Source organism: Miscanthus floridulus, chromosome 11 (genome assembly GCF_019320115.1).
Source record: "Miscanthus floridulus cultivar M001 chromosome 11, ASM1932011v1, whole genome shotgun sequence".
In the NCBI taxonomy this organism is placed as follows: domain Eukaryota; kingdom Viridiplantae; phylum Streptophyta; class Magnoliopsida; order Poales; family Poaceae; genus Miscanthus; species Miscanthus floridulus.
The window spans coordinates 38,288,862-38,296,510 of record NC_089590.1 but is presented as its reverse complement, the minus strand read 5'-3'; the positions used below and the strand labels follow the sequence as shown (position 1 = coordinate 38,296,510).

The following is a 7,649-nucleotide window of genomic DNA, read 5'->3' as shown; positions in this document are numbered from 1 at the left end:
GCATTGTACACAATGTAGTCCCCGAGCCTGAGATTAGGTGGAGAATACACCTAGTGTCAGGGGCTTGGAGAATAAGTAGCAGTCCCTGACGTAGCCGAAGAAAAAGGCAGTCCCCAGCATAGCCGAGAAATCAAGTCATCAAGAAACAGTAATTTCACCACAAGGTGAAGTGTACACACTTAGTCCCCAAACCTGCTACAAGATGAAGAATAAATCTTGTAGCAGGGTAAAAAAGCATGACTGATAGCCTACGTGAGCCATCGAATAACCATGGAGCAGTAAACGCAGCAAGGTGAGAAAACGGGTCACCCGTTGGTAGCTTCCTATCAAAGGAAAACAACGGCCTGTAAAACGACGCATTTAATGGATATGGCAGAGAAGTCGGAGCAACACGCAATAACTACGGGTGAGCGCGTGCGCGTGGTGCAGCGAATGCATGAACTGGCGCGTGTGGTGCGGCACGGTTCCCCAAAAACCCTAGAGATGAAGGGGCGGGAGGGAACCGTTATAAGGCCCAGCCCACCCCCGGCGCGGCGCGGCGCACTCCTCCAGGTCATAGTAGCAGTTTGGACATTTCCACCCCCTTCTTGTTCGAGCAGCAACGCTTGGGCTGCCGCTGCTAGTTCTAGGGTTCCGCTGCTTCTGCCGCCACCCACATCTGTGAGTCCCAAGATCTAGATCTGAATCCATGGCGCCAAAGAGGAACCGCGGAGGTTCGAAGAAGGCGGCTCGCGAGGTCAGCCGCGATGAGGAGTGGGTGCGGTCGACGAGCAGCATAACGACGCTGAATAGCTTGGTGGTGCACGACGTCCTCCCTAACAAGGCAACCGTAGGATGGCGCCCGACGGCCGGTGAGGATTTCCCGACACCCCACACCAACGAGTTGGTAGTTTTTGAAGATTATTTCTTTCGTGGCTTTGGGGTTCCTATTCATCCTTTTCTTCGTGGTCTAATTGCCTACTATGGCATCAGTCTTTGCAACCTGTCCCCAAACTCTATCTTGCACGTTGCCATCTTTATTCATCTTTGTGTGGCTTACCTTGGAATCCTTCCCCATTTTGATCTTTTTCGCCATTTTTTCTGTCTCAAAGTGAAAGGGGAAACTGGGTCCCGGGTGGTCGGAGGCGCTTATCTTCTGTTGTGGGACGGGATGGTGAGTTAGTACATCACCGTTCCACTGAACATGAGTGTGAAGTACTGGAACTCCATGTGGTTCTACATCAGGTAGGTGGAACCATATGTCCAATGTGATGTTGATCAGATCCCAGCGAGCAATGCGAGGTGGTCGGAGAGGCCCAACTCCAATGGCATGGAGCAAGTGAGAGGGCTCCTGACCCTATTGAACTACAAGAGGCTGACCCGTGAATTGCACGAGGAGATATAGCGGGATGAAGTCAAGCGTCGCATCGCGATGCTGTTCAACCTCTCGGTGCACACTACCGTCAAGGACCAACAAAGGGCTTTCAACATCACGAGCCTTCCCCTGGTGGTAATGATCTGTCCGACGTGTATGTGTCTCCATTTACATTTGAGCAATGTATTTACTCATGTTTTTAAGATTCATGGGTAGGATCGAGCGGTGTACTTCTCCATCGCGCTGTCTGATGACTAGACGACCGCGGTTGATGCCCGGTCAAGTAGTCCCTAGCGTCAGTCCAGCTCGGGGGCTGGCGAGGAGAGGTCGGACGACACTGGAGGTGGATATGAAGATGAGCGGACCGCCTACATCCGTGAAAAGCTTCGAGGGAAACGGCTGGTTGAGGATGAGCTATCCCCGAAGAGGAAGAAAACATCTAGGTCCTCCCATCGTGAAGAGGGAGGAGTTAACATTAGGGCCTTGTTCCTCCCCGGTGGTGGGGGATGGTGGTGTCAGACTCGTCGGACGACGATGGAGCAGCGATGCCCCCTCATCTGACCACCGAGATGTCCCCTCCGGCTACTCGTGCTGGGGCAGAGACAAGGGGTGTGCACCGAGCCCAAGAGGCCACAGCCGCAATCCCTGAGACTGCTTAGACAACCCCTGTAGTGGTAGCTGGAGCTGGAGCCACCAGCCAAGTCCCCAAGCCTGCTCGGGTGACCCCGACGATAGCAGCCGAGGCCACCGGCCTGAGGAATTCTGAGATGCCAGGCGGCTCTGATACCGGATAGGGTGGCTCTGGGCGAGCGCATCGCTTCAGAATAGTTTGGCGTGAATCGCAGTTGTAAGTTGTTCTCTGTTAGCAATATCCTTCGAGTTTTTTTATTAAGTTTTGATGAAGTAATTCCTTGATGCGGTGCGGAGTCGACTAAAGAGCTGCATCCATCAGGTGACGACGATGGGCAGCGCGATGCGGAAATGGAAACTCCTGACGCCGAGCAAGAGCACACCCGGTTGCTCCTAGAATGGAGGAGCCACCGATCGCCAGGCTGACCTCCCCTGGTGGTGGAGCGCATGATGAAGGTGACCCTATAGGCGACAACAGGTATGCCAATTGGCTCTGCTAGAGCAGGAGCGGAGACCGTGGGGCATGCGCCAAGTGGTGCAGCACAAGGTCCTCCCATGGCCGTAAAGCACGCGACGCCCGTGGCATCACAGGCAATGGAGATAGGCCCCGTATGTCCTGTCTGGGCACAACAACGTTCAAGGAGGTCTCCTCCGAGGATAGCTGCTGCAGAAGTTGAAGAAATTCCACGGGAACCCACCTGGCCTCCTTAGGTCTTCCGCACAGTTCTCCTGCATGGCAACGAGTTTGACAAGCTAGAAGAAGAGGAAGCGAGCACAGAGGTGAAGAGGTTGAGGGCCGACCTATCGGCGATGGTGGCCTAGATTGAAGTAAGTCGAAAACAATCTTGTTGTTGTGTTCGTATTAAGATGTATGATTTGACCATTCGCTTCCGTAGGGTGTAATGAAGACGTCCGAGCACCGGCGACGGCACCTGGATGAAATGGCTCCTGTTCTTGTGGAGAATGAGAGGCTGCAGTTGTCGGTAACTGACCTCAAGGCAAGGCTGACCAGAACACGCCACCAAGAGGAAGATCTGTAGGTGAAGGTCCTAGCGCTGGAGGAGCACCAGGCGCTTGAAGGGGAAAACCGGTCGCTGACCGAGCGACTTAGCCGTAGCATCCACCAGCAGAAAGGTATGGTCCTAGGTCTTGCTTTGTTGATGCTTAGCGTCGTGAGTTGTAATTTGCCTTGTTAAGACTTGGAGACAGAGCTCGTCCTTTCCCGCGAGGCCGTCGCTTAACTCCAAAAGAAGAAGGAAGAGGCGGAGGAAAAAACCGAGAGGATCACCGTGGATCTTGAACGTAAGTACATCTTAAGTTGAAACCATTCTTGCAGCGTTAGGAGCATGATTTATAATGCGTCTACGGTGTTGCAGAGTACCGGTATAATGCACAGGCACAATTCAAAGTGTTCGGAGAGCAGGTGAAGGCCCAGGAGGAGAAACTAGAGGCAGTAGTTGTGGGGATAAAGCCCATGCTGGACTGCATCAGCTTCAAACCGCCTGAGCGAACCGTGCTGCTGCCCAGTGACAGGCCTCCATGACCGATTCTGAATCGGTGCCAGGAGGCCTAGAAGGACTTCAAGGCATTCACCCACAGCGCCGCCCATTCTACTGTCGTACACGCGCTTGTAGTACTCCTGTCACACTATCCTTCAGTGAGGCCTGAGGTGATAATGACCGGCTACGCCTGAGGGACAAGTGCAGCAGAGATCATGAAGCTGGAGGACGAGGCGGAGGAAGCAGTAGGGAAGCTCGCTGGAGATGTCGACCTGTTCAGTGAATAAGGGAACAATACCCAGTAGGTCAGGAAACAACATTTTGTATGAAAATGCCGTGCAAAGTTGCTGAACAGTTAGCGTAAACACTAAGTGTCATTTTGGAGTTCGTTTAATTCACATGTTAGATATGAGTTATATGCTTTCCAATTAGTTCTATACCATGTCATCAGCCTTGACTAGTCTCCAAGCTCTATAGTGCGAAGTGGCTGGCACTTGTATACGCGTAAGAGAAGGAAACGTCATTAGGGAGCCATTGCTGACTGTCCATAGCGTAGAGCGTGGCTCATGCACGCGTAGGAGGAAGTTGAGGCTAGGGCTGCTTCTGGATGCCATGGAAAAGAATGTGGCTGGTCTGCGTGTGGAGCGGAGGGTACGTGGGAGATGTTACGCATGGAGAGTTGGCGAATAACGCAATGTGGAGACGTTTTAGGTATGGTGAGTGATCGGAGAGTTAAATTATGGCGACGAAACTAGAGAACACATGGGGAAGAAATACGGTGAAATACAGAGAACATAATCAGAGAGCACAATTGGTGCAAACTTTATTGAATCGTCAAATATGCAGAAATACATATCTGTAGTAGAACGTTTCAAGGATAGAAACACCTAAGGAGCTTGATGTGCCAGGAGTTGGGGATGTCGACCCCTTTAGAATCGCATAGCCTGTAAGATCCTGGTCGGGTGACCTCTTTGACGATGAAGGGTCCCTCCCAATGCGATGAAAGCTTATGTAGGCCGTTGGTCTTCTATTTACGGTGGCGTACCAGGTCGCTGACCATGAAGGATCGCTCGTGGATGTTGTAGTTGTAATATCTCCATAGGCCCTCTAGATACTTGGCTGTACAGACACATGTAACTAGGCGCTCTTTTTCAAAGCGATCAACATCTTCTTGACGGGTATTAATCGACTGTTCTTCATTGAAATTCTCAACCTGAGGTGCTCGAAAGGCAATATCAGCTAGCAAGACAGCCTCCGAGCTATACACCAAGTACGGGGAAACACCGGTGTTATGACTAGTCTAGGTCCGGAGTCCCTGTCAATTCCTTCAGCCATCTGCTCATGTGCTTCTCGTCTTTCTTGTACATTCTCTTTTTGAGAGCATCTAAGATCATGTCGTTTGCCCGTTCGACCTGGTCATTAGCTCTAGGGTGGGCAACCAAGATATATTTGACAGAGATGCACCAGCCTTCATAGAAATCCTAGAAGTCATTGCTAGTGAAAGTAGAACCCAGATCAGTTATGATGCTATTTGGCAAGCCAAAGAGATGCATGATGTCCTCAAACAGCTCGGTTGCCTTCTTTGTGGTTGCGGTGACAAGGGACTTGTACTCGATCCACTTGGAGAACTTATCAATGGCGACATATACGTATTTGAAGCCTCTCGGAGCTGGCTTGAAAGGCCCGATCATCTCTAGCCCCCAGCATGTAAAGGGCCAAGATGCGGGGGATGGTATGAAGGGCTTGAGCTGGCACATGTATCTGCTTGGCGAAAAATTAGCAACCCTCACAATGCCGAACGAGCGCTTCAGCATCTGCCACGGCGGATGGCTAGTAAAAACCAGCTCAGAAAGCCTTGCCGACCAGATTTCTAGAGGCTACATGGTTGCCACTTGAGCCAGCATGGATCTCGAGCAGTAACTTTTCTCCCTCTTCCTAGGAGATGCACTTCTACAACAGCTCTTCCTTGGTGTTCTTCCACATTAGCTTGCCATCGACTAATACATAGTGCTTGCTATGATGAATGAGTTGTTCCATCTCGGTTCTGTTGCTTGGGACCTCAGCTACGGTAAGATACTTGATGAACTGCTCTCTCCAATCAAGGCTAGGAGTAGGCACCGCCTGGACTAACAGCTCAAAGGGGGGTGTTTCGCCGACTGGCTGCCCTTCTTTGATGGATGGCGTCAACAAATCTTAAACAAACACACCTGCTACGACTTCAGCTCTAGATGACCCTAGTTTAGACAAGCGGTCGACTGCTTGATTAGTGTCTAGAATGACATGATGATACTCGATGCCATAGAATTTCCCTTCCAATTTTCTGATCTCGGTGCAGTAAGCGTCCATCTTCTCGCTAGTGCAGGACCAGTCCTTGTTGACCTGGTTGATGACCAGGGTAGAATCGCCGAACACCATGAGGCATTTTATGCTAAGTTCAGCGGCGATACAGAGGCCATGGAGAGCTACCTCGTATTCGGTGATGTTATTGGAGGCCAAAAAATGGATTTGAAGAACATAGCGGAGCTCATCCCCGGAGGGGGTAATAAACAACACGCCTACACCAACGCCGTCAATGTTGAGCGTGCCATTGAAGTACATCTTCTAATGCTTAGGGCAATCAGCTAGTATAGGCTCTTGGACTTCAGTCCATTCAGCGATAACTGCTAGAACTTGCGACTTAATGGTAGGTCGGCTCCTAAACTCAATGGAGTAGGTGCCGAGCTCGATCGCCCATTTGATAATGCGGCCGCTGGCTTCTTTGTTGCATAGGATATCACCGAGGGGGAATTCGGTGACCACGACAATCTTGTAATACTCGAAGTAATGGCGAAACTTGCAGGATGTGATTAGGACTACGTACAACAGCTTTTGGACCTAAGGATACCAAGCCTTGGACTCATTCAGGACTTCACTGATGAAGTAAATAGGTCATTGGACCTTATACGCATGCCCAGTCTCCTCGCGCTCGACGATGATAGCCATGCTAACAACCCGGGACGTCGCGGCGATGTAGATCAATAAAGTCTCATCGAATTGAGGCGCTGTTATAATTGGAGACGAAGTCAGGAACTATTTGAGCTCAGCGAAGGCCTTATCAGCCTCCTCCGTCCACTCAAAATGCTCATTAGCCTTCAGCAACTTGAAGAAGGGGAGACCTTTCTCACCCAATAGCGATATGAAGCATCTTAGGGCCGCCATGCATCCTGTAAGCTTCTGTATGTCTTTGACGTAGATCGAGCGTTTCATCCTTGTGACAGCTGAGACTTTCTCAGGGTTCGCCTCGATCCCCCGAGCGCTGATGATGTATCCCAGAAGAATACCGGATGGGACACCGAATATATACTTGGTGGGATTCAGTTTCCATCAGTATTCTTTAAGGGCTTTGAACGTTTGCTCAAGGTCGGCGATGACGTTATCGGCGGTTTTCGACTTAACTACTACATCATCGATGTAGGATTCAACGTTATGGCCTATTTGATCTTTAAGGCAACATTGGATGGCTCTCTGATATGTCGCACCAGCATTTTTTAGTCCGAAGGACATGGTGGTGTAACAATAGGCGCCGAACGGCGTAATGAAGGACGTTTTGATCTGGTCCTCCTTTGAGGAGATCTAGTGATAACCAGAATAGCAATCTAGAAAAGAAAGCAGTTCGCAAGTGGTGGTGGAATCAATGACCTTGTCGAAGTGAGGGAGACCGAAGGGATCTTTAGGGTAGTGTTTGTTGAGATCGGTGTAATCAATGCACATTCTCCATTCTTTATTCTTTTTTTTGAACGAGCACTAGATTAGCCTGCCACTCAGGATGATACACCTCTTTGATAAATCCGTCTGCTAGAAGATGGTTTAGTTCTACCCTAATAGCCTCCTTCTTGTCCTATGTGAAATGTTGGAGGTTCTGCTTGATCGGCTTGGCGGTTGGCGAGACATGTAAGGAGTGCTCGATCAACTCCCTTGGTACCCTAGGCATGTCTATAGGTTTCCATGCAAACATATCTACGTTGGTACGTAGGAAGCTAATGAGCGTCTCTTCTTATTTGGGGTCTAGATGGGCCCCAATCTTCATGGTCTTGACTGGATCGGCGAGGCCGAGGCTTACTTCATTGGTTTCGGGGGCCTTGGTAGCTTTCCAAGGTGTCTCCATCACCGAGATCTCTTGGTCTTCT

General features: G+C 50.3%; 1 long non-coding RNA gene across 1 annotated transcript; it reads left to right on the top strand.

Annotated features, from left to right (window-relative positions):
* Positions 1–1,917: 1,917 nt before the first annotated feature.
* Positions 1,918–3,103, top strand: LOC136491029 (uncharacterized). Its single transcript, XR_010767932.1, has 3 exons — positions 1,918–2,201; positions 2,307–2,812; positions 2,881–3,103. It is a non-coding gene; the product is annotated as an uncharacterized lncRNA (long non-coding RNA).
* The last annotated feature ends 4,546 nt before the right edge of the window (positions 3,104–7,649 follow it).